The 23,948-nt window shown below is 44.8% G+C and overlaps 1 pseudogene; it reads left to right on the top strand.

The window, feature by feature from the left end:
- Window positions 1-9,678: 9,678 nt before the first annotated feature.
- On the top strand, window positions 9,679-11,374 carry LOC111769262 (spliceosome RNA helicase DDX39B-like; annotated as a pseudogene).
- Window positions 11,375-23,948: the final 12,574 nt, after the last annotated feature.

Below are 23,948 nucleotides of genomic sequence, written 5' to 3'. Positions count from 1 at the left end.
GATCAAAATAATACCATGCATCTTTTCTGACCACAAAGTTATGAAACTGGAAATCAACTACAGAAAGAAAGCCAGAAAAGCCATAAAAATGTGGAGATTGAACAAATGCTACTGAACAATGATTGGGTCAATGAAGAAATCAAAGAAGAAATTAAAAAATTCCTGGAGACAAATGAAAATGAAAACACGACATGCTAAGATCCGTGGGATACAGCAAAAGCGGTTCTAAGAGGGAAGTTTACAGCAATTCAGGCCTACCTCAACAAGGAAGAAAAATCCCAAATAGACAATCTAAAAGTGCACCTAAAGGTACTGGAAAAAGAACAACAAACAAAGCCCAAAATCAGCAGAAGGAAGGAAATAATAAAAATCAGAGCAGAAATAAACGAAATAGAGACTAAAAAAAAAAATAGAAAAAATTAATGAAACCAAGAGCTGGTTCTTCGAAAAGATAAACAAAATTGACAAACCCTTAGCTAGATTCACCAAGAAAAAAAGAGAGAAGGCTCAAATAAATAATATCAGAAGTGAAAGAGGAGAGATTACAACAGACACCTCAGAAATACAAAAGATAATAAGAGAATACTATGAAAAGCTATACGCCAACAAATTGGATAATCTAGAGGAAATGGATAAATTCTTAGAAACATACAACCTTCCAAAACTGGACCAAGAAGATGTAGAAAATTTGACTAGACCGATCACCAGTAAGGAGATCAAAACAGCAATTAAAAACCTCCCAAAAAATAAAAGTGCAGGACCAGATGGCTTCCCTGGTGAATTCTACCAAACATTCAAAGAAGACCTAATACCTGTCCTTCTCAAACTCTTCCAAAAAATTGAAGAGGAGGGGAGGCTTTCTAACTCCTTCTACGAAGCAAACATTATCCTGATAGCAAAACCAGACAAGGACAACACAAAAAAAGAAAATTACAGGCCAATATCACTGATGAACATCGATGCAAAAATCCTCAACAAAATACTAGCAAATCGAATACAACAATACATTAAAAAGATCATCCATCATGATCAAGTGGGTTTCATTCCGGGGATGCAGGGATGGTTCAACATCTGCAAATCTATCAAGGTGATACACCACATTAACAAAATGAAGAATAAAAATCACATGATCATCTCAATAGATGCAGAGAAAGCATTTGACAAGATGCAGCATCCATCTATGATAAAAACTCTAAATAAAATGGGTATAGAAGGAAAATACCTCAACATAATAAAGGCCATATATGACAAACCCACAGCAAATATCATTCTCAATGGAGAAAAACTGAAAGCTATCCCTCTAAGAACAGGAACCAAAGAAGCATGCCCACTGTCACCACTCTTATTTAACATAGTATTGGAAGTCCTAGCCAGAGCAATCAGGCAAGAAAAAGAAATAAAAGGGATCCACATTGGAAAAGAAGAAGTGAAATTATCACTCTTTGCAGACGACATGATTTTATATCTAGAAAAGCCTAAAGAGTCCACTAAAAACCTTTTAGAAATAATAAAGGAATACAGTCAAGTTGCGGGATACAAAATCAATGTACAAAAATAGGTTGCGTTTCTATACACTAACAACGAAGTAGCAGAAAGAGAAATTAAGAATACAATCCCATTTACACTTGCAACAAAAAGAATAAAATACCTAGGAATATGCTTCATGAAAGAGGTAAAAGACCTGTACACTGAAAACTATAAGACATTGTTGAAAGAAATCGAAGAAGACACAAAGAAATGGAAAGATATGCCGTGCTCTTGGATTGGAAGAATTAACGTTGTTAAAATGTCCGTACTTCCTAAAGCAATCTATAGATTCAACGCAATCCCTATCAAAGTTCCAACAACATTTTTTACAGAAATAGAACAAAGAATCCTAAAATTTATATCGAACAACAAAAGACCCCGAATAGCCAAAGGATTCCTGAGAAAAAAGAACAAAGCTGGAGATATCACACTCCCTGATTTCAAATTATACTACAAAGCCATAGTAACCAAAACAGCACGGTACTGGCACAAAAACAGACACACAGATCAATGGAACAAAATTGAGAGCCCAGAAGTAAACCCACACGTTTATGGACAGCTAATATTCGACAAGGGAGCCAAGAGCATACGATGGAGAAAGGAGAGTCTCTTCAATAAATGGTGTTGGGAAAACTGGACAGCTACATGCAAAAGAATGAAAGTAGACCATTCCCTTACACCATGCACAAAAATCAACTCAAAATGGATTAAAGACTTGAATGTAAGACCCGAAACCATGAGACTTCTAGAAGAAAACATAGGCAGTACGCTCTATGACATTAGTCTGAGCAGCATATTTTCAAGTCCCCTGTCTGACCGGGCAAGGGAAACAAAAGAAAAAATGAACAAATGGGACTACCTCAAACTAAGAAGTTTCTGCACAGCAAAGGAAACCATCAACAAAACGAAAAGACAACCTAACAATTGGGAGAAGATATTTGCAAACCACATATCAGATAAGGGGTTAATATCCAAAATATACAAAGAACTAATACAGCTCAACAACAAAAAACCAACAATCCAATTAGAAAATGGGCAAAAGATCTGAACAGAGATTTCTCCAAAGAAGATATACGGATGGCCAACAGGCATATGAAAAGATGCTCAACATCATTAGCTATCAGGGAAATGCAAATCAAAACTACAATGAGGTATCGCCTCACTCCGGTCAGAATGGCCATTATTAACAAGACAGGAAACAACAAATGTTGGAGAGGGTGTGGAGAGAAGGGAACCCTTGTTCACTGCTGGTGGCAGTGCAAACTGGTGCAGCCACTATGGAAAGCAGTTTGGAGTATCCTCAGAAAATTAAGGATAGATCTGCCATATGATCCAGCTATTCCACTGCTGGGTATTTATCCAAAGAACTTGAAAACACAAAGGCATAAAGATACTTGCACCCCTATGTTCATTTCGGCATTATACACAATAGCCAAGACTTGGAAGCAACCTAGGTGCCCATCAAGGGACGAATGGATGAAGAAGATGTGGTATTTATACACGATGGACTACTACTCAGCCGTAAGAAATGACGAAATCCGGCCATTTGGGACAACATGGATGGACCTTGAGGGTATTATGCTGAGTGAAATAAGTCAGAGGGAGAAAGTCAAATACCATATGATCTCACTCATAAGTAGAAGATAAAAATGACAAAAAAAACCACACATAGCTTTGGAGATTGGACTGGTGGTTACCATTGGGGAAGGGGGTAGGGGGGAGGGCAAAAGGGGTGATTAGGGGCACATGTGAGGGGATGCACTATAATTAGTGTTCGGGTGGTGAACATGATGTAATGTATACAGAATTTGAAATAGAATGTACATCCGAAAAAAATAAAAATTTAAAAAAAAAAAACACAGTTTCTCTATGATAATAAAACACTGCTTCTCTGTGATAATGTCTCTTATAGGCAATCATCTCCTATTGCTAATTTTTCATTCAAGGTGGAATAATTGGGGTAATTGCTGCCAATAGGCCTCTCTTTGAGGAATTTCTCAGAAAACCTCATGAGATGTTCTCCAGGAGGCTGCACCAGAGGGAATGAGGCCTTGTATTTCTGCCATCCTGCTGTATCCACTGTGATGGAGTTTAGTCCAGGTATGATGGCAAACTGGAAATGTAGGAATGCAAGGACAGGACCAAAGCTCTCCCCTTGTCCTGGTCCCATGTGCTTTTCTATTGCTTTGCTCTGTCTGCTTTAGGGGTATTTTCTTGAGAGAAACGGAGCACAGGAAACACTATTCTTGGCTCTGAATCGTTTGCCTGCAATTCCTGTTATACACGGATCTAACCAGCAGATGGCGCACTAGCCATTCGGTTTCCTCGCCCTGCTTTTTCGCCGTCCCATCCACTTGAAAGTCAGGTCTGTGGAGTGTGGGGGCTTCACAGGTACAAATTAACAAAGAGGAACATTTTGTTTTCATCTGAGCTCGGGATTCCCTTTGTGAGGTTGGGAATAGAAATGTCCAGTTATAATTCAGAGATGACAAATACTACTCCGAAAAAAGACAAAAGAAATTAAATAATGTGTGTCTTTGGCGCCTCAGCTCTGAGCTGCTGATTTCTTGTGTTGAGTGTCTGAGAGATGCTGAACATTCGGTATAAAGCAGGACACTTCGAGTTCTCAGAGGATCCTCGTTCTTAATTGTATTGGAAAATAGTTTGTCAGTCTCATCACTCTCCCCAAGCCCCCAGCCTGTCATTTTTGAAGAAGTTAAACACTGATGTCTTCAAAAAAATGACCAACGGATGAAATAATATACTGTCTGGGGTTTTCTTCAGAATAACGCAGTGTGGGTGATGGTTGGGGTGTGGATGAATCCCGATGGGCGTGATTGATGCAGTGCTGAGTGAAGGGTCAGGGGATTCACTCACATTCTCTCTAATATTCTGTGTATCGAAAATTTCCTCAGCACACAGTTTAAAAAACAAGTACGAAAGTCACCCAGACCCAGGCGGGGCACCGCGGATTCTGAAGAATCAAGAGATCCTGGTTGCAATTTCAAACCACACCGCCAATCAAGACAGATATTTTGAAATGCAACTGCAGGGACTGAATGCCTTTAAATATTTCCACACTCCTCCTCTTGGGCTTCGCAGGTCAGGTGGGTCACTGTGTGTCTCCACTCATCCATTGGTTCCATGTGGGCAAGGACTGGAGCCCAACCTCTGATGGGGCGGGGAGTGAGGATTTAAAATGCTGTATTATCATGAATAACAGGAAATAGGATTGTCACTGAGAGGGAGGGCCAGGTAGGAGACACCTGGAGAGTCGCTGTCTTCAGGAATTCCTTTTTCACTCTTTGATAGAAAGTGTAGACAGGGACCGTAGACCCTTGGTTTCAGGGGTCTCATACCCACCTTAAAATTGCATGAAAATTGTCTGGGAATGCAGGTGAGGGATTTTAGGTGGGGGTAGGTGTGGGGCAAGGCCGTAGCTTTCATGAGATGGTCAAAGTTGTCTTAATTCACTGAGAGGACAACAGAATCTGAGTAGAGTCGGCCCATCCCACTGACTCTGAGGGGAAACACTGGAGACACTGACTCTGAGGGGAAACACTGGAGACACGGGTGTCCAAGGATTCTGAGACACCCGTGGGAGGGGCTTCCTTCAGCTGTCCTTGTCCCCTCGGCTCTTCAGCTGGGGAAACTTCCTGAGCGCTTCCAGGTCATGTTTGCAGCCTGAGGTGGAGTGACCCTGAGCTAATGAAGATAAGTTCCAGCTCCCCTCACCTACACAAGACTCTTCTATGTAATTACTCACTTTCGTGTCTAATTTTGTATTTATACTTTGCCTTCTTTTTACTAAAAGACACCTCCAAATTGTATAAACTTTACCCGCCATAAACCTTGCCTGTTTATACTGTAGAGGTGTGTCCCACATCGCTATATCTCACAAGTGGAAGGTAAGTCACGCTCTTTCTACTGCCCCTGGTCACCTAGTTACCACCCGTGAGGAACTGTTCCTAGTTGCTTGTGTATCTTTCCAGAGAGTGATTATGCATTTAAACTCTTACACTGTTCTTTACACAATAAAAGATTTTTCCCAGACCAGCCTTGGTGAGGCCAATTGCATACGTTCACTGCACTCCACTTTGGTGGCCTGAGTTTGGCTCCTGGGTGCAGACCTACACCACTTGTCTGTGAGTGGCCATGCTGTGGTGGGAGCTCACATACAAAAAGAGGAAGACTGGCAGTGGATGTGAGCTCAGGGTGAATCTTCCTCAGCAAAAAAAGAATTTCCCATGTCCATATCTGGTTTCATGATTTGCTGAGAAATTTCATGAAATGTCCCTGGGCATCACTTACTATCCTTCCAAAGGAAGAATTGTTCAAGTAACATTCAACCAAAGACTTAGTATGGTGAAGACACAGCCCACAGTTTACAATGTTAACTGTTCATGTTAACAATGGAGCCATCCAGGACTTCATCGTAATTCCTATAGGATGCTTAAATAAGTTCTGCCCTGATGTTTTGTTCTGATTTTATACTCACATTGATTTTGAACAGACAGGTACTCCCCGAGTCCCGTGCCCTGCTCCCCACCCCACTCTCCCCTCTAGGTCTACTACAGACAACAGAAAACTGGGTGGAAGAGAGACACGGTTCCTCAATCCAGAGTCAATGCCCAGCGGACTCTGGAAACTTTGAGATTCTCCTTCATGAAGAACTAAAGGGAAATAGCACATATTCATCAATATGATGATGATGGTGCGAGAGTGTTTATTTTCTTAGTTGGCCAAAGGAACCCAGGTGGCTTATATTATAATGCATAATTTAAGTGGGGCAGTTAAAAATAAGCACAACAAAAGTCCACATATTATAGCAGAGATCTAGATACCCTATTTATGTGGGATACAGTCAAGCCTTATGTCCAGTAGTGATTGGGTCCTCATCTTTCGGCACCTCAGGCTGTTTGAGAAACAAGTGGGGAAGGTGCTAAACCACCTGGAGAGAAAAACAAATTCTTATGATGTATTTAAGGAAGAACTTATCATGTAGAATTGTGTGCAAATGTCATTGCTGACAAAAATGAAAATTATTGATAGGTGTAATCTTGAAAAAATACAAAATTGGCTTTCAAATCTCTACTTGAAATACCTCCTAGAGGAAGATTGAGATCAAATGATTAACAATTTAAAGAAGCCCTTTTCATGCAGATCTAAGAAAATGTGACCTAGGAAAATCCCTTTCCAATAATTGAAACAAATACACAAGGAAGGGAGTGTCCCGAGGGGAGAGTGCCTAGAGGAATGGACAGTCTCATGGACAGCATCTCTCCCACTGACCGGGAATCCTAAGCAAGAAAACTGCGGAGCTGCTAATCACTTGTGAAAATGCTATATCTTCACCTATACTCCCACTCAGAATAAATTTGCACTGTATTCGGGGGAAGAGAACAACGAGGGAGCCTGAAAGAAGGGCTGAGTGTTAATCAAATGTCCTTGACTGGATTAAGGTTCAAGCACAGGTTTATATCCCAGACTCCAAGTGTCAGAGGCGCATGGCCCTGTACAGAATATTTCCCAATTAATTGCCTTACCTGGAAATTAATCTGAGCACTCCCACCTCAGGACCTTTGCACTTTCTACTCTTACCTGGGCTGCTTCTGCCTCACTTCTTTCATGTCTTTGTCCTCAGTGATGCCTGCTCTGTTTAGACTTCCAACCCCCGGCACCTACTACCCTCCACACACTTTTCCTGCCTTTACTTTCTCTGTAGCACAGATCATGGCCTGATGTACCACATAATTTATTTATTTAACTTAGTATCAGTCTCCTAAAAGTATAATGAAAATTTCATGACAGAGTGTATTTTTGTCATTTGTTTTTTTTAACTGCTTCTCCTCAGAACTCACACTATTTCTTGGCAAATTATAGGTTTAATAAACATATGTTGAATGAATGAATCTGAATATATTTTTATTTTTCTTAAGGTCACATTCTACAGTGCCCATCAAGATAAATAGCTATAGAGTATATCTTCAAATCTGCTAAACAAGTTAATCTCTTTCCTTGTAAGAGATCTCTTTGGTTTGTTTTTGTTGAGTTCACTTATTCGTCATTGTTGCTGTTGATGCTGCTGCTACAAAACTGTTGACTGACTCCCTTGAACCTGCTTCAGTTCATCCTTCATTAGCCTTAGACACACTCCTGAGAGTCCTCTGTGTCTATGGTCTCCCAACACCATCCATTTTCTATGTCTTCGCCCCTCAGTGGTCAGACTTGATCTTCATGGTTAAGGTCAGAGACACTGAAGTGCTGAACTCCTGTGTGATGGTGCATGGCTGCCCTCGGTGTCTCCTTATTCCCATGCTCTGTGGGAGGGGGCAGAATGGAGCACCTGGAACACAGAGAGGACCTCTCTCTTGCTAATATTGATCATCTCACAGCAGAAACTGCCTACACTCCACAATGGGGTGGGGCATAACGGATGTGGTAAGAGGGGGACAAGGTGCTTGTCATCGTTTGGGAGCTCACTCAGCCCTGCCTTGTCAGAGGACATTTGGACTGGAGGAAGGTGTGAACAGAGAGTTATTGAATCACCTTAGAATGAAAAAGTGTAAATGAGAGCAAGAGGGAGAAACTCCATGTAGAACCAATCAGTAGACAATATTGAGAAGAGGGCGAATAATAGCTCTGGAAAATATCTTTCAATTGTTGATAAGTGGATTGTTGACTGGGGAAGTAGAATAATGTAATTCTATTCCTTTAAAGATTGGGAAGTGGAATGCAAATCAGTTTCCCCACAGGTGACGTGTGGACAGGCCCAAGTGCCATCTGCAGCCCAGGGCAGAGCAGCAATTGTCAGAGGAGAGTGGGTAGCAACCCCGACATGCTTCCGTTGAAGATTGTTATGCCAGAGCTGGGCCGTCTTGTCTTACAGTGTAGTTTTCTTCTGTTGTTGTTATATTGTTATTCTATTTCATTTTTATTAGACAATAGTTTCAAATTTTCAGAAGTTTAAAACTACCCAAAGCATACTGTGAAAATATTTTCAAAATTGTTTCCCATTCTCACAGTTCCTACTGCTCTCCCCTTAGAGACCATTATCACTAAGTCCTTGGATGTCTTTCCAGGCACGTAGATGTACATAAATTCTTCTTCCCCTTTTAAAGAAAATATAGCATAGTATACACAGTTCTGCAACTTGATTTTTTTTTTGTTAATAATTTACTTTGGAGATCTTATTTGTCAATACGTGAAGAATTTCCCCTTTTCCTTTTTTTGTAGCTTTATGGTGTTCTATGTGGATGGTTTTAACTGGTCCCCTATTTACTGAGACTTGAGTAGTTTCATCTTTTGCTATTAGAATAGTGCTGCGATGCATAATCTTTCTCTATATGATTTCTAGGCATGGTGATGTATCTGAAGGCTAAATAATCAGAAGTAGGATTGTAACATTGATAGATATTTTAGCTTCACGGCAGTTATAAGGAAGTGTGGTTGATCTTCATTATACATTTGGGCAAATTTGGAGAAGTGTCGGTTCCACATCACTGAGAATCAGACTTCTCAGTTCCTCACCTCAAACCTAGACAGAGCAGCCACTCCTAGTTCACAGTCAGGGAGGGCGGTTCATAGTTGCAGGTGGAGACTTGAGATGAGCAGAACTGCGGTATCGCTAAAGGAATAATAGACTTGGCTCAGGTTTTGAGCAAAAGACAGCCCAGCTGTACTTCCCTCTCCAGAAACTAATGAGTCAGCCTATACACTGAAGGAGAGACAGGGGAGGACTCTGGCAATGGGAGGATAGGGGGCATGAGGGAAGGGGTGTGTTGCTCATATTCACACCTGTAGCAGCAGAGCCTGATGCGCTTAGAGATTCAGGCATATCTGTTACATCTTGCCATTGGGTGGTTTCACAGCTCCTTTTCTTCCCTGAAACATTCCCTTTCCAAGACAGTTTTCAGCTGGGCAATCTTAAAACTCAACTGATAGGAAGGAAATTACATCTAATGTGGAAGAGACCACATAAAAATGTAGGTATTTTGGGGGGTGGGGAGTGGTGTTCAATCTTTTCTCTTCCCCCATCGGGTGTATTGGAGATCAACTTCCTCCACCCCACCAAAGTTACATCCCCCCACTCAGCCCTCCTCCCGTTCCCCACCCACTTCCTCCCCCCACCTCCCCCAGCCAATGGAGATCATGGATGATGAGACGAAGCTGAGGCTGCATGGGTTGCAGCAGTGCTACGTGAAACAGAAGGATCAGGAGAAGAGCCAGAAGCTCTTTGACCTTCTGGATGTCCTTGAGTTCAATGAGGTCAGTTGTTCAAGGTCCAGTAGCGGGATGAACATATCTCCAACTGTAGGAGAAACCTATATTAAGTACCCTTTTATTGAGAAAACCATGTATGTGATTTGAGAGAAAATGGTGGAGAAATTCTCTTACATGTAACTATTTTAGATGAGAATACAAAGGTCTTTGTGGGGGCTGAGCATGAACAAGGTGGAAACTGCTTTTCTGTTCCATGGCTGGCACCAACAGGTACTCAATAAATAAGAACTTCAATAAATAAACCTCAAAATATGAAAACTCTTGAGGGGTTTAATAAGTTCGTAAAAGTCTCAAAATATCTTGGGGCTGTTAGGTCCTTAAAGTTGTTTGTTTGTTCTTGTGTTACTGACTGAGGAAAAGCCTTCCATCACTTTACCTGTTGTGTGGTTTATCGTCACTAAAAATGACTTTCTGGAATAGGATAGGTTGCTTATGTTTGGTATTTTGATGAGCAGGTATATTGGTCATGGTCTTTCTAGACTTTAGTTCTAATTTTTACCACTTCTTTGAGAGGTGTCCTCATCCTTGTCTCCCAACATATCTGGTAATTTCGATTACTGTTCTCTGCATCTTCTCTGTAACATGTCTGCCAAGGGAAACTCAGAGCCAAGAGAGAGAAGCTAAGTTATATTTAGAGCAGAAGAGGAAATATGTGATGGAGACTAAGAGGAATTCCTTTAGAAGAGTGTAATCACTGAAAACTCTCTCGCCCATAATCTCTCTCATACACCCATGAACATACATCCCCCTTCTTACTCACACACAGAAACTCCCACCCACCCACCCACGCACCCACCCACCCACCCACACACATGGTGATCTTGTCAAGTCTGTGCAGCATTGCATTGCCCTGGCCCAGTGCCTGGGGGAGCAGAACTTCTCAGCCATTACCATCCACCGAGGGATGCCCCAGGAGGAGAGGTGAGTCAGAGATGGGGAAGATGTTTTGTGTCCTTGGGAGGAAAAGAGGCCCTGGAGAGAAGGGACTTTCAACATTTTTCCAATTTCCTTTCTCCTGAAGGCTTTCTCGGTATCACCAGTTTAAAGATTCTCAATGATGAATTCTTGTGCCTACCAACCTATTCAGCCGAGGCAAGGACATGGAGCAGGTGAACATTGCCTTTGACTGTGACAGCCTGAGGATTCTGACACCCACCTGCATCGGGTAAGCCCCACACCAAGAAGAACACCCCATTGTCCTCCCCCAACCATCTATTTTCTGCATCTTTGCAACCCTCCATCTTCATCCCTCCCATTGGGTGTCTTCCCTTTTTGGACGTCTTCCAGTTCTATCCTCTGTGTCCTTCCAGGTGGCCACAGCAGGCCAGTTTGGCCCCGAAGGCTTGGTCATCACATTTGTGTCAGATGAGAATGATGACAAGATCCTCAATGATGTGCAGGATCGCTTTGAGGTCAATACTAGTGAGCTGCCTGATGAGATAGACATCTCCTCCTACAGTGAGTATTGATCTCGTGAAACTGGCCTCCCCAGCTCTTTAGATTCCCCTTGTTCTTTTGTTTGTTCGTTATAAATCCTATTACTTAGCAAAGCCTCTCCTGCATAGTGGACAGTTGACAGGTTCATGGCCCCCTGGTCTTGATGCCCTGTTGGGATGTTAGTTGACCTCTATATTAGGTCTCTTTCTTTTCTTGTCACATTTCTTTTTCCCACCTTCAAGTCTATCCTCTGAACCCACACACCACATAAACAACTGCATGTATGGGTGCGTGTGTCTCTGCCAACGTCACTTTTTCTTCTCTGTGGCTTTTCCTAACCATGCCGTGTTTTCTGTTCAGTTGAACAGATATGGTAGAGGACTTACCCACCCATTCTGGAATGTGGCAGCTGTCCTTCTTCAGGAGATGAAACCATGGGTAGGAGCAAACGAGACACTACTGCCACCTACCCCTGACAACCCCCAACCCCCACCTCATGGCTTCCCTCCTTTGCGTCACCACCACTCCTAAACGTCCATTTCCTGATTTGTCAGAACTTTTTTTCAACAAAACTAAAAAACGCATGCATCTGTGATGTCTGTAAACGCTCCATCTTTTTATTGGATTTGGGGTGATGTTGTTTTCGGGTATGATCCAGGGTATATTCCTGTAAGGACTGTGTGCCCTGCTGTGGGGCAGAGGTCAGTGGGAGGGGTCAAAGTGGGGGATGTGACTAAAAAGACTGCAGAGACCATGGCTCCCTACTACTTTCCAATTTCTGACCGTTTGTAGAGGTGTCTTCCATTTTTCTGAGTGGCCAGGAAGAGGCTGGGATGTTTCTGATTGAAGAGCTCATGGGGCTGGTGCGTAATATTTCCATTATTGAAGGGTGAAGTGGGAACTGGTGGAAAGCTTAGGCATCTCCTCCCAGGCTCTCTCTGTGTCTCCTCATCTGTTTCTTCAGCTTCTGGGTCTTGAGCACCAGGGTGTGGGCTTCCCAGGCCCCTTGCTGCCCTTCCAGTAGGGCCTGGGACAGCTCCACCTGCTGCTCCAGCAACTCCTCAGCTTGGGCCAGCTCAGCTGAGGGGGTGGGGCTGGGGACCCAGGGTGAGGGGTACATTGGGGACAGAACATCACCACAGGCAGAGGTCTGAGGCTCTCTGGACGTCAGGAATTATGCCTCTCCCATTTTTGGACCCTATTTAAGGTCATCTGTACTGTGCAGCCCAGCTAGCTTCCTGTCTTAGGTAAAGGCCTCTGGGGGACAGCGATCACTGGCCCAGGGGCTATGACTGGCCTTGGACACGTATATAGGGTTATGGGAAAGAAAAGATTGGCTGTGCCCCGCCCCCCAACCCCAAGAAACAGTGACCTCTTAGATGGGAACTCTTCATGGACTGTGCAGGGAGGGAAGCGTGTGGGAGAGGGAGCCCTGAGGCCTGGAGTGGGGTCGGGGTGGGCAGCTGAGAGTTGGAACTAGGCAACAAACTCCAGGAGTGTAGGAGGGTGGTATCTGCATGCCTGTGATGCAGGATAAGTTTGAAGGGATCCCCTCACAGTACAAATAACCCCCACATGCCCCTCACGACCTCCACCCCCACCCTTGGTGCTGCTTACCTGAGGGCATGACTTCATCTTTCACCAATACCACACTGTGTTGATTACTGTAGCTTTACTGTTAGTCTTGAAGTCAGGCTGTGTGAGTCCTCTGACTCTGCTGTCTCATGGTGTGCTGGCTACTCTGGCTCTTTGGCCTCTCCATATAAACTTTAGAATGAGTTCATCAATATCCTTGCTAGGGTATTGACAATATCAGCTGTCAGTATCTAAAATAACTTTCCGGGATTTTAATTTGGATTCTGTTGAATCTATAGATCAAGTTGGGAAGAACTAACATCTTGACAAGATTGAATTTTCCTAGCCATGAACGTGGAATATTTTTCTATTTATTTAGTTCATTGATTTCTTTCATCAAAGTTTGGTAATTTTCCTGATATAGATCTTGTACAAATTTTGATAGACTTACACAAAAGTATTTAATTGTTTGTGTGCTAATGTAAATAGTATTGTGTTTTTAGTTTCAGCTTCCAGTTGTTCATTGCTGATCTATAGGAAAGTGATCGACTTTTGCATATCAACCTTGTGTCCTGCATTTTGCTGTAATTGCTTGTTAGTTGTTATTCCAGGAGTTAGTTGTTGATTCTTTGGATTTTCTACATAGACAATCATGTCGTCTGCCAACAGAGAAAGTTTTATTTCTTCCTTCCCCCTCTGTATACCTTTTATTGCCTTTTAAAAAAAATTTTTGGTCCTGTATTAGCTAGGACTTCCAGTCTGATGTTGAAAAGGAGTGGTGAGAGGGGACATTCTTGCCTTGTTCCTGATCTTAGCAGGAAAGCCTCTCGCTCTCACTTCTCACTATCTAGTATGATGTTAGCTGTGGGTGTTTTGTAGACATTTTTTTATCAGATTGAGGAAGTTCCCTCTCTATTCCTAGTTTGCTAAGAGTTTTTATCATGTGTGAGTGTTTGATTTTGTCAAATGCTTTCTCGGCATCTATTGAGATAGTCATGTAAATTTTTCTTTTTAGCTTGTTGATGTGATGGATTACACTCATTGATTTTCCAATGTTGAACTAGCTTTGTATACTTGGGAGAAACCCCACTTTGTTATGGCATATAGTTGTTTTTATACATTGTGAGTTACATTTGCTAATATTTTGTTGTGGATTTTTGCATCTATGTTCATGAGATATTGGTCCATAGTTTTCTTTTTACTCAATGTCTTTGTCTGAGTTTGGTATTAGGTTAATATTGGCCTCATCGAACGAGTTAGGAAGTGTTCCTTCTGCATCTATCTTCTGAAAGAGATTGTCGAGAATTGTTATAATTTCTTCCCTAAATGTTTGGTAGAATTCACCAGGGAACCTACCTGGGCATGGTGTTCTGGAATGTTATTAATTATTGACTCAATTTCTTGTACAGATCTAGATCTATTTGGATTGTCTATTTCATTTCAGTTTTTAAAATTATTTTTTGAATAATATTAGTTTGCAGAAGAGTTGTAAAGCTAGAACACAGATTTCCCATATACCCTTCACCCAGCTTCCCTTCATGTTAATATCTTACAAAATCATGTCAAGACTAAGAAAGTAAGAAACTAACATCGGTGTAATACTGTTAACTAAAATATAAAATTTATTTGGATTTTACCAATCTTTCCACTATTGTCCTTTTTATTTTTTGTTCCGGGATCCAATCCAGGGTAGCCTAATATGCATTAAGTTATCATGTCTTCTTAGTCTCTTCTGATCTGTTGAGTTATGTAGTCTTTATCTGTTTTCATGACCTTGAAAGTTTTGACGATTATTGGGGAGATAATTTGTAGACTGTCACTCAGTTTGGGTTTGTCTGATGTTTTCTCACCATTAGACTGGGGTTCTGGGTTTGGGGGAAGAACACCATAGAAGTGAAGTGCCCCTCTCATCACCTCATGTCAGGGGGAGCATGATGTCAACATGACCTTTATCTCTGATTACATTATGTCTGCCAAGTTTCTGTAACTTTTCCCTCTCCATATTCTATTCTTGAAAAGTGAGTCACCATGTCCAGCCCACTTTCAAGGGGAGAGAAGGTAAGCTCCACCTCCTGGCAGGAGGATCCTCTTGCATCTATGTTCATGAGAGACATTACTTGGAATTCTTCTGTAAGGAAGATTTGTCCCTTGTCCCTCATTTAAAAATTTTCAATCACTTATCTATTTCAGTATGAACTCGATATTAATTTTATATTTTTGGTCATAATCCAAGACTACTGGTATTTTGCTGCTCAAAGTGTTCCAGCTTTGTTCCTAAGGAGCTCTTTCATGATGGCTCCTGTGTCCCTTTGACATGAACCATTTTGGGGGGAGTTGAACTTCTCTTCTGTCTTTACAAGATGTTCCAGGCTCATCTTGTGTTGTTTCTGTCTCAGCTCTAGGATCAGCTGTTTATCTAAGGATCCCTGGTTCCTTTTATTGGAGAATGATATTTAGAGACTAAGATCTGGACAGTGGGTGCTCATTTCACTTTCTAAAGAGGACACAGAGATTCTAGAGCCGTCCAAGCTCACACAGGCAAATAGGAGGCTCTCACTTCAGCACCATGTTCGAGTTTGTTCAGTGCAGCCTTTAGGACCCAACGCACTATGGCCAGTTCTCCACACATGCCTCTCTTTGTTAAAGCTTCTGTTTTTTCAGTCTTCAGGGCTTAGACTTGAATAATTTAATTTCTTAATATTTGGTGACTTTCCTAAAAGAAGAACTTTAGTCTTACAAAATTGACTAGAATAGGCAAGAAGACAAAAAAAAGCATATGGAGAAATCTCTTGTATTTTTCTTTCATGTGGAATATTTTCCTCTTCCTGCTGCTGCTTCCATGTCGCTGGGCCTGGGGGAAGGATGGCTCCCTGGGACTAAGAGAGAAAAATGATGATGTGGAAACTTCTTCCTTCATTGCCTCCCCCAGTTCTTCAGCTTCTCCTCTGGCTGTGCCCATCCTCCTCCCCCACCCCTGGCCCAGGAGCCCTTCCTGCCTTCAGCCTCACCTAGAGCCCAGCCTCTCCCCTAGAGCTGCCCCTTAGTGGGAAGTGAGCCATTCCTACCGCAGGAGGGCAGAGGAGGAGAGGGAGAGGTCAGAGCCTGGGGCTGTGGGAGAAGGAACAGCAGGAATGACGGAGGTTAGAATAAGAAGGACTTCTGCATGAGGATGAGATGTGAGTGATCAGAGGTGGACTGAGGACATTGCTGGCATCTCCATTTAGGAGGGAAGCATTGGGTACAGGGGCAGAGAGCATGGGCAGGACCTGGATGAGATTCACCCCCACCCTCACCCCTGTCCTCTGAGAACATCTTACCCCAGGTCACATCAGGGGTCCTTCAGGCCCAGGTCATCCACCAGGCAGGTGTATCTTGGCTCCTCTCCAGCGAAGACCCCACCAGTGCCCAGCCCTTGTGTGTTTTGTCTCCCCTGTGTCAGGTCCCCATGAGTCCTGAGGCCCCAATCAGCTCCTTCCCTTCCTGCAGCCAGGTCAGCATGGTGTTGGCAGGGAAAGAGTTAAATGCTCAGCCTCTCACAGTGTGATTGCCCTCAGGGTCCTCCTTGTCAGTCACCACGACCTTGGGGGACCCTGGATGCTGGAGAGATGGAGTGAGGGTGGGCCCCACCTTCGCTTCCTCCGTCCTCTCCTAGTCTTCCTCCACAGCAGCGCCTCCTCCCTCCCCCAGCCCCAGGACTTCTGAAAGCCCAGGCAGGGAGGGGGGAAGCCCACTTCTGTGCCAGGAGTCTTTCCACAGTGTGTGCACTTCCACTCCCACTGTAGTTGTAGGGCCTGCTCCGTGCAGAGCCCCGGGTACTTGCAGAAGGCGATCCAGGAATGTTCTTCCTTCAAATGTCTGCATGGCTCAGTTCCTCACCTGCTTCAAGTCTGCACAAGTGTCATCTCAATGAGGCCTGTCCTGACCACATCATTGAAAAGTGTCACCTCTCCCATCACCTTGCATTGACTGTCGACTTTGCATTGTTTTTTTTTTTTCTCTCTCTCTTGTATCACTTTCTAACACACGATGAAGTTTTCTTTTTCTAAGGATGGCCTCAGCATTATCCCCTATTCCACATGCTCCTTTGCAATGTGATCTCGCCATCTCTTATCTAGAGGTGGGGCCTAACTCCCTTCTTCTTGAATCAATGACCAGCTTTCACGACTAGAACATGGAATGGTGACATTGCTTGAGTTCTGAGGTTCTGACGTAAGAAGCCTTGTGGTTTCTGACTGGTCCACTTGAAACACTCCCTCCCAGAACCCAGGTGCTGAGCTGGGAACAGCTAAGCCACATGGAGAAGCAGGTGGAGGAGAACCTAGGTCTCCCTGTTAACAGCCCCACTGAGCTCCCAGCCAACAGCCAGCATCACCTGCAGCCCCATGATGGAGTCCTCATGAATGTTCTAGATCCGTCGGACCTCCAGATGACTGCGGTCCCAGCCCATGTCACATGGAGCAGAAGAGCTGACCAACTCAGCCCTGTCAACCCACAGAATGAGAGAGAACAAAAAGGTTGTTATGTATTTTAGGACTGTTCGTTACCCAGCAATAGATAATGGGAACGCATCCCATATAATTTATTACTATTGTGATGTATTCGTTTATTGTCTGTCTGTCCTGTCAGACTGTAAGCCTCAGGAGAGCAGCTATTTTGTCTGTTGTGATTAAATGATCCCCAGGCCTGGAACAATGCCTGCTACAGAGGTGCTCATGGAATATTTGTGAGTGAAGGAGTAAATGCTGGGACCACGTTCCTTAGAGCTGAGTCTGAGACTGAAAGGGAGAATTTATGGTGTTGGTTTGGAGGTTGTCTTCCTCTGCTCCGGCTGCTGTAACAAAATACCACAGACTGGGGAGCTGAAACAGGAGAAGTGTGTTTTCTCACAGTGCTGGAGGATAGAAATCCAAGGTCAAAGTGCCAGGAAATTTGATTTCTGATGAGGGCTCCCTCCTGACTTGTGGATGGCTGTCTTCTCACTGTGTCCTCACATGGCCTTTCCTCTGTGAGTGCAGAGAGAGATCTCTGGTGTCTTTTTTCATAACCACCAGTCCTGTCAGACAGGGCCCCACTCTTATGACCTCATTTAACCTTAATTCTCTCCCTAAAGGCTTATCTCTAAATACAATCACATTTGGAGTTAGGGCTTCAATGTAGATTTTTTGGGGGATACAACTCAGCCCATAACAGGGCTCCCCCCGTGATGTGTGTGTGTTTGGATCCTACCAATTGGTCTTGGTTTCTGGAACCCCTGGACAACACAGTTCTCAACACTGCCCTAAACGCATGTCTTGCCACATTAGCACAGCAGATGGGAGGTGCCTGGCCACCAACTGCTCCAGATGTCTCTTGGGCCAGGAAAGGGGTCTGTCTAGGTTGCGGGGTCATGAGTGACTGCTGCCCGGATGGCAGCTGTGGCTTAGCTGCGGCATGTGGCGCTCTGGGACATCCTCCCCTGGCTTGTGGAGCCCATGTTGTCAGGCTGCTATAACAGAATGCCATAAGTTGAGTAGCTTATAAACAACAGAAGATTATTTCTCACAGTTCTGGAGGCTGAGAAGACCAAGATCAAGGTGCTAGCAGCCTGGGTGTCTGGTGAGAACCCTCTTCTTGGTACATAGATGGTTGTCTTCTCACTGTGTCCTTGCATGGTGAAAGGGACTGTGGGCTCTCTTTTATAAGGATGCTAATGCTACTCCTGAGGGCTCCATTCATGATCTAATCACCTCCCAATGGCCCCATCTCCAAACACCATGACATTAGGGATTAAGTTTCAACATATAAATTTTTAGGGGGACTCATTCAGTCTATAGCACCCCCAAATTCCTGGGTAAGTATTCGGGGTAGAAATGAGATTTAGGGCTGGGGCTGCAGAGCTCCTAAGTTCAGGACTTGGGGCAGCAGAGAGCAGGGCAAGAGGAGTCCAGTTTGAGGATCTGGGTGCTGGTGTCACCAGAGAGGAAAGGGATGGGATCCCCAGAGTCCTTGGGCAGCCAGCTGTAGAAGGTGTATTGGACACTAGTGGGAATGGGTAGCTGGTTGCCTTGGTCCTTTTGCTGAGATCCTTGTAGCCCCACCACATGTTCATAAGCTGATCCTCAGGGGCCCCTTGGCCTGGTTCTCAAAGAGGAGGAAGGGACCACTGAAGGCTGGAACCACTGGCTGCTTTGGGCTGGCTTCAGACATGGCTGTGATGTCCTAGCCCAGGGAGTGAGAGCCTGGAAATTCTGGGAATTTGGGATCAGGGCTGGTTCCTACAAGGGCAGCACAGGCACTTGCCCTTTGCTCTCTATGGTCCAGTACTCAGAAAACCCTCTCCAAACACAAGCCCACAGGTGTCCCCTAGGCCAATCCTTCCCACGCCCCTCCCGTCCCTGGCTCCTTCTTCTCCCCTCCTTGTAACCTCTACCCCTCTGATGTCATTATTTCTGCCCTGTCCTCACTTCCCCTGGAACATCCTCTCCTTCTTAGACCTAACGCCCTGGGGGCTTCTCTCCCCCACCCCCATCCCATATTGTGAGACTCACTGGATTGATCCAGCCCCAGAGGCAGTGGCAGGAACAAGTGATAAGGACTCAGGAGTCCTGGGTCCCATGCTGGGAGACTGAGGGCACCCAGTTTGTTTTGGGGATCCATTCTGGACCTGGGAACCAGCTGTTATGGCCTGGAGACCTCCCTGTGCCCTGAGGCAGAGTCTACAGTGACTCAATGGGGAGGAACATCTATGTCAGTGTGGATTTTGAGAAACACGTCACAGCCTGAACCTGACATGGGACAGGGGCACCCTGTTGTGTGCAGAGCTCTGTCCTGCTCCTGGGGGCCCAAGGAGACCCTGCAGAGGTCCTGGCTGAGCAGGAGAAAAGGGAGCTGGGTCTTCTGTCCTCTGCACTGTGGCCACATGGGGACGCCACTGCTCTGCTCTCAGATTGTGACTGACCTGCCTGGGAGGGTCTGGGCTGTAAGTTGGTCAGAAATGGATGACCTCAAGGCTGGGCCTTAATGAGGGGAAGAAGCTTCTGAGTAGCCCTGGACTCCACAGGTGTCAAGGTCAGGGATGGACAGGGACTGAAGGAGAAGAGAGCTCAGGAGCCCTGTACTGGCTCTGAAGTTTCCATCTCCTCCCTGTGACCCCTTTCCCAGCCCCTTGAGGACAACACCCGGGAAACTGAAAAGTACAAACATTTTCTTCTACTCTATTTCTTTTCAGTACTCCTCCTTGCTGTAGCAACAATAACAATATTTGTATAAATTTTTCTCAGGAGGATACACGAGGAATTGGTATCATGCTCACCTCTGGCAGGGGACCTGAGGGGGCCTGCGGAGGGAGGAAAATTTCCCACCTTAAACCCTTTGGAATGTCTCGAATGATCTTTTCAAAATATGTTACACTAAGAATCTCTTTCATTTGCAGGTCACTTTCCAGTTAACGCCCAGTTTACACAGATGAGGCCGTGTGATGGGCCTGTTACCACCCACAAACACAGGTTCTTTACCCACCACACAAGAGGGGCCAAAGGAAAACTGAAACGCCAGGCTTATGGCAAGGAAAGCGCTTTTATTTCGGGTGACATGAGCCGGGAGACGAGAGTGAGCCCTCAAATTTGTCTTCTTTTATCTCATCTTCCCAAAAGAGAGGAGTTGAGGGGTCTTAAAGGTTGTGAGGAATGTGGCTGCTTGTAGACAGGCGGGAGGAGTCAGTGCCCACAGGCCTGCATTAGGCCTTGGGAACTGCTCCCAGGGAGGAGGAGGAGATGATAAGGAATCCAGGTGGGCGCCCTTGGCTGTTTGTCTCCATGGCAGATAGTGGATTCTGGAGCCAAGGATCCCGGGACTAAGCAGGGAAGGAGTGCTTTGGTTTTAATCCCATATATGCTGGATTTAATGTAGGGGAAATGATATCAGGGCCGGCATCAGACCAACATGCAGGCCCTTCATTGTGTGCTCCTCCAGCATGCCCAGGGTGTTCACACTCAGAGCCTTCACTGCTGTTCCCCTGCCTTTTCAGGCAGCTCTTCCCTCCCTGACATTCTCTCCAAACGTCCTCACTGAGAGGCCCTCCCTGCACCCCCCTGCACGTGGCACCTTCAGCCTCCCTCCACCCCTGCCCCACTTTGCCTTTGTTCACACCCTGTTCACTATCACACGTTTTTACATGTGCTCATTTAATTGTTTATCGTCTGTCCGTCCTCTAGAATATGAGCTTCATGAGGACAACGATGGGGGTTTGACTGTTCACGGCTGTGTTTCCACTGCCCTAGAAGTGCCTGGTTGTTGATTTTAACAATATTTGTGGGGCCAGCCTGGTGGTGCAGTGGTTAAGTGCGCACGTTCAGCTTCTGTGGCCCGGGGTTCGCCGATTCGGATCCCAGGTGTGGTCATGGCACCGCTTGGCAAGCCATGCTGTGGTAGGCGTCCCACATATACAGTAGAGGAAGATGGGCATGGATGTTAGCTCAGGGCCGGTCTTCCTCTGCAAAAAAAGAGCAGGATTGGCAGCAGATGTTGGCTCAGGGCTAATCTTCCTAAAAAAAAAAAATTCGTTGAATGATTGAGTGAATGAATGTGTGAATGCACACGTAGACTGACACACTCACAGACACACACTGCCGGACGCCAATGCAAAGACATTGTCAGACACACTGACATATTCATACACAGAACACACATACACACATTGGCACACACGGACACAATTCTCACACATGCACACTCTTGAAGCCGAATTTTCATTCCGTGTTATATTGTGAGCATTTTTCATGTCATTATGCATTGTTATTTTAAAAATTTTATCCAAATTATTGTAAAAAATTTCAAACATACTTCAAGTTTGAAAGAATAGTACAATGATCATTCTAGTTTTAATCATCTTAATATTTTCCTGTATTTTCTTTATGTATGTAATAAATAATATGGCTATAATTTTTGCCAGAATACTTGAAAATCACCTGCAACATCATGACTCTTATACCTAAAGAGTTCGATATTCATCTACTAAAAATAACCTTTTTATTCAAACTATGTTATTACACTGAAGAAAATAACTATATTTCCCTAATACTCTACAATGTCACAATAATATAAAATTCTTTTAATTTTCCTCCGAGTGTCTTTCATTTGGAGAAGAGGAGAGCTCAGTGTTGCCTGTGCCGTCTCTGAGGTTTCCTTCTTCTTGCACCCTCTCTCCCAGCCCCTTGATGTCAACACTCCAGGAAACTGGAAAGTGGAAAGATTTTCTCCTGCTGCCTATTTCTCAGTTTTGTGAATAAAATCATCTCTTACTTGGGAACATCTCAGTGTCTACATAATATTCCATAGTGTGGACATGCACATTGGGACTATTGAGACTAGGAGCACAGCTGCCCTAGGCTTTCTGTCCCCCCTAGTAGGACAGAAGAGGGATCCCTTTGCCAGGGGTCACACGTGGTGGCCCAGAAGTCACATCTCCAACAGCAGGTGTCAGGCAGACCTGAGACCAGGTGTGAGCACACTCGCCTCCCTCAGGGTGAAGAGTGAACATATGCACATCCTATAGGCCCTTGCTCTCCTTCAGGCGCTCCATCCCATAATCAGGGGGTCGAGAAGTGGTCCACAGACCAGAACCAAGACCCAATCACCCCCAGCCTCCTTATCTCCATCGACAGAGTCCAAGTGAGAGCCCCAAACCGCTGCTCCTCCCCACCTTCATCTCTCACGGACTCACCCCCATCATCTGCCTTGAATCCACGAGGACTAATATCACTATGTCCTTTCCTCTGTTTGTGTCAGTCACCCCTGGTCCCCAAATATCCTTCACTCTCACCTCCACAAGGCTCTGTACACCCCTCTTCTGTCTCCTCTCACACCCCCTCACCAACTCCTGAAACCTATCTACCGCGCCCCCTGCAGTTCTCAGCCCACGATCAGCAAAATCTCCAAAGACCTCTCTCACGATGTTCCCTTCACATCTCAGCTCTGACAGAAACCTGGGTCTCCCTGAGGACATGGTTCCCTCTGGAGTCCTCTCCCATGAGGTGTTTCCTCTCCCACAGACCTTATATCCCTGGACCTGGAGATGAGTGGGGCCCTTGCTCATCATTGCTGCTCTCAGACCTGTGTTCCTCCCTTTTTCCAAAAATCTTCAGATGTGAATCTTCTGTCATCAGATCAGCGCCCCCAATCCCCTCACTGTATGTGTTCCCTATGGACTTCCAGACCATGCCCCTCATTCCTCCACTCTTCGGGCCTGGCTCACTGTCACTGTCTCCAGCAGTGCTATTGCCTTGATCCTTGGTGGTTTCAGCATGAGATGTGGTAAGCTGAATAGTGGTCCCCAAAGATGCCCATGCCCTAATCCTTGGAATTTATGAATAGGTTGCCTTACATCTCAAAAGGGATTTTGGCAGTGTAATTAAGGCTAAGACAGCCCTGGTGGTCTAGTGGTTAAGATTCGGTGCTCTCCGTGATAGCCCAGGTTCATTGCACGGTCGGGGAACCACAGTACCTGTCTGTCTGTTGTCACACAATGGCAGTTGCATGTTGCTGTGATGCTTAGAGCTATGCCACCAGTATTTCAAATACCGGCAGGGTCACCCATGATAGACAGGTTTCAGTGGAGCTTCTAGACTAAGACAGACTAAGAAGAAGGACATGGCCACTCACTTCTGACAAGAATTGCAATGAAAACCCTATGAATAGCAGTGTGAACGTTGTCTACTAGAGTTCCAGAAGGTGAGAGGATGGCTCAAAAAGACCAGGCAGGGTTCTGCTCTGCTGTACGCAGGATTGCTAGGAGTCAGACCAACTTGATGGCACTAACAACAGCAAATTCAGTTTAAGGACCTTAAAATAGAGGGATTATCCTGGTAGGGAGATTATTGTGGATTATCTGGGTGGGCCCAAACAAATGACATGAATCCTTAAAAGATGAGAATTTTCTCTGGCTGAAATCAGAGTGATGCTCTAGAGGAGACGTGGCAGAGGGGAAATCAGAGAGGTCTCAAGTGGGAGAAAGACTGGTGTGCTGTAGGGGCCCATGTTGGAGGACTGAAGAGATCCTCTATGGGCTAAGAGTGGCTCCAGCTGACAGCCAGCAGGGAAATGAAGACCTCAGCCTTACATCTGCAAAGAAGTGAATTGAGAGAACAGCC

Source organism: Equus caballus, chromosome 20 (genome assembly GCF_041296265.1).
Source record: "Equus caballus isolate H_3958 breed thoroughbred chromosome 20, TB-T2T, whole genome shotgun sequence".
NCBI classification, from domain to species: Eukaryota; Metazoa; Chordata; class Mammalia; order Perissodactyla; family Equidae; genus Equus; species Equus caballus.
Note: the sequence above shows the minus strand (reverse complement) of the source record. Positions and strands in the feature narration are given on the sequence as shown.